The sequence below is a fragment of the Zootoca vivipara genome, chromosome Z1, assembly GCF_965207765.1.
Source record: "Zootoca vivipara chromosome Z1, rZooViv2.hap1.1, whole genome shotgun sequence".
NCBI classification, from domain to species: Eukaryota; Metazoa; Chordata; class Lepidosauria; order Squamata; family Lacertidae; genus Zootoca; species Zootoca vivipara.
The window spans coordinates 28,701,863-28,705,771 of NC_142583.1; the positions used below are offsets into that span (position 1 = coordinate 28,701,863).

General features: G+C 39.8%; 1 pseudogene; it reads right to left on the reverse strand.

Annotated features, from left to right (window-relative positions):
* Nucleotides 1-678: 678 nt before the first annotated feature.
* On the reverse strand, nucleotides 679-1,122 carry LOC118084023 (small ribosomal subunit protein uS12 pseudogene; annotated as a pseudogene).
* Nucleotides 1,123-3,909: the final 2,787 nt, after the last annotated feature.

Here is a 3,909-nt window from a genome sequence, read left to right on the forward strand (position 1 = left end):
TCTGTGTTGAGAAAGGCTGAACGTAGGACCCTAGCTTCAAATCTCCACACAGCCATGAATCTGGGTGCACCATCTTGAGGTACTTGGAGAAAATGTGATAAAATAAATAAAAATATGAGGGTTTATTTCCATTTTGAACTGCATATTCACTGTCATTCCCCATTTCCTACCTTCTATAATTTTGATTTTACTGCTGAATTGGTTATCCTTTCTTTCTTTCTTTTTTTTAGTTTGCTCCTTCTTTTAAATAAGCAAGCCCAGCAACATAAGAATCAAGCAAAAAATTGTCATTTATATTTTAGTTATGTCAGTACTTAAAAGAAAGTGACACACTGCTGCACAAGTATTAAACAACTGAATCAATGAATTTTGAAGTGTCGCTAACATGTTCCTTTATACCGCTTTATATTCCTTTATACCGCTTTCATTTCTGTGGTTCAGAATGGAACCAAACTCTTCTGCAACTGAGGCTGGAATCATATACAGACCAATTAGAAACCACACTTGTACAGGACCAGTAAGAAAAGCCATGTAGAAGTTAAAACAACCCAACTTGTACAAGAGAGAATTTTGTTGTGAAATTACTTCCATACTATAAAAAGCTGAACTACTATGAAAAGATTCCTCAGAAACATATTGTCAAATGAGAAGTTTTATTATACGGTAGCTGAATGCAGCACCACAGATATTATGATCTTGGTCTCTCTTTCATGCCTTTGTACAATGCTAACAGAGAAACATTGGCTACTTTAACAACCTTGAAGCGAACACTGGGAATGTCACCAACAGATTGCCCTTTCCGACCAAACTCAGCAACCAGGACTTCATCGTTCTCCTCAATGAAGTTGAGACAACCATCATTAGGGACAAAGGCTGTTATTTTCTTTCCATTCTTGATGAGCTGAACTCGGACACACTTCCTGGTGGCAGAAATTGGCTGCTTAGCTCCAACACCAACTTTTTCCAGGACAATTCCTTTAGCATGGGAAGCTCCCCCAAAAGGGTTGTCTTTCAAAGCAGTACCCAGATGTGCCTTCTTGTATTGTTTCTCATGCCATTTCTGGTCTCGGCGATGACTGCGCAGCTTCCTGGCTGTCCGAAGTTCACGGCACTTGCCCATCTTCCTCTGCAGCTGCTGCAAAGTTCGCCCGAAGGAACCCGAGCCTGAATTGGATATCTGAGCTGTACTGGTTTCTGGACCCACTCAAGGGTGTGTTGCCCTTTCACATTGCGTAGACTGTTTAGAGTATGCAACTGGTTGTTAAAGTGCCTGGGAAATAAGGAGTAAGATAAAGGTAAAGGACCATTAGGTCCAATCGTGACCAGCTCTGGGGTTGCGGAGCTCAGCTCGCGTTATTGGCTGAGGGAGCCGGCGTACAGCTTCCAGGTCATGTGGCCAGCATGACTAAGCTGCTTCTGGCAAACCAGAGCAGCACACGGAAATGCCGTTTACCTTCCCGCTGGAGCGGTACCTACTTATCTACTTGCACTTTGACGTGCTTTCAAACTGCTAGGTTGGCAGGAGCTGGGACCGAACAACGGGAGCTCACCCTGTCATGGAGATTTGAACCGCCGACCTTCTGATCGGGAAGCCCTAGGCTCTGTGGTTTAACCCACAGCGCCACCCGTGTCCCATATCAGGAGTGGAAGTTGCCAAATAGGAGACTTGGAATTGAGCTTGCAGTTGGAATCCTGCATCTGTTGCCCTAGATGACACATACATGTCAAGCAGAGAGAGAGAGAAATAGGATGAGACACCTTACATTAAATTAAGTTCACATTTAAAAGTGAGCCTACCTACTTTGCCCTTTCCAAAGCAATACACCAACCAAAACAGCCATTCTTCAAAATTTACATGTCCCGGAATTGCACGATGCAGTTCTTCAGCCAGGTTATATGTACAAAAATAAATATACACTAAGGGGAAGTGTACATATAAATGCATATATTAGAATATGCATAGAAGAAGAAGAAAATACAAGACACATGCATTCTGTTAGGATAAATTGCATTGCAAAAATATGCTTATTGGGAAAAATCGCAGACCAAAAATTTTGCATGTTTTGAGAAATTGACACTAGGATGCTAATGAATATTCACGATATTTCCATGTTCCAAAAAAATAAATAAATCACAAACTGATATAGAAATGTGGAGGACAACATAAGACTGGAAAAAATGGCAAACTGACGCCATATTTTCCCATACTTGGTTGGCACTAGAGCGGGTGCTGCTGCTTGCAGTGCAGTTGGGTCAGGATTGGTGCTAGGTGCTTGTACTGCCTTGCTCTCTGCACCCGCTGCAGTTTCCAAACCATGCAGAAAGGCAATGCCATGCAGAACGCATTGCCTAGAAATAGCCAGAGTGTAGACAATAGTACTTAGGTTGTCCTTGTCTAGATTAGGCCAATGCTGGGCTATGAGCCAAAATGGATGGAAGACACTCTGTGCCACCAAGGCCATTTTATTTATGATGCCATCAAACAGAAGGAACTTCCAAATAAAAAATGACAATGATGACTAAAAAACAAACAACTCTTACAGTAAAGCAAACAGAACTCAGACCCTACAAGTGGTTGTAAACCACTCTGATTCTTTTCTCTCTCTGAATAGATATATACATATATATATATATATTTATAAATAGATTACTTATTTATTTAAGTTCACACACCCCAAAGCAAAAACTAAAAAAAGACAAGATGTGCAAAACCTTTAAAAACAAAACAAAAACATTCTTATATGTTAAATATGTCTACTTGCAACTCAGGATGTTGAAACATCTTCAGACTTTATATGTACCAAGTAGCACAGATAAAAATTATTTTAATCATCCAGTGATTAAGCTGTCCAGAAACAGAAAATCACCCAGCTGCTTCAACAGCAGACATATAAAACTTGTGTGACAAAAAAGGATCATTAACCAATCTGATTTTCTTGTTGGGAGGGTTTAATGCTGTTGGGTCTAGTATTAAATGTAGAATTTGATAGCAAGTCTGAACATTTTAACGATGTGTCCATGAATATAAGGCATGCATCCACTGGTGACTTTATGACTTCTCCTCTGTATAATTAGTAGTATCTTGTTTATGAGCTTACTTCTGTTGCCTCAATCACATGAAAATGTGAAACCACTGTAATAATTTACACCCACTGTATGGCATTCAAGATCTAAGTTTTCTTTTCATTAGCATGGAAATAGTCACTATAATAGCCTCTGTGTACGCCGACCAAAACAGAGGAGGGGGAAATCCAAGGCCAATATTTTATCTTTAATATTTCATAGCATGGTATTTCTGATTAAACGACCACACGTTAGATCTGTCTTGCCAGCATCTGCTCCAAGTTTCTATAAAACTCTCCCACCCCAGAGTTAACAAGGATAGGTAAGCACACTTAACAAGCTCATTAAAAAAAAATGTTTGGCTGTGCAGTCTGGGAGTGAGATTAATTATTGTCATTGGAGAAAAATGACTCGGCGGGTTTCTGGAAGCTCAGAAATCTGTGCCAATGGACAAATTATTTAATTTTCCTTTGTGTTTGGTTCTATAATAGTTTCCCTCATCCCACATCTCCCCCTCCACATTCATACAACATAGCTAGAACTTATTAACGTTATTTGAGATAGAAGGGATTTGGATTCCAAATGTGCGTGTTTTTACAGCCCGGTGCCGTGCACAGCTCCTCAGAAATAAATCCCCTGAGTTCAATGAGACCTACTCCTCAGTAAGTTTGTACAGGATTGCTTTTTAACTTTTCTGTTGAAATCAATGGCCATCAAAGCACTTCAGTTTAGTCAGGTTGGGCCTGGCATATTTAATATCATAGTGCTAACCCAACAATTCAAAGAACACAAATCCCAATTGTTTCATCTTGTATATTCTATTGATAGGATATATCTATTTCTCAA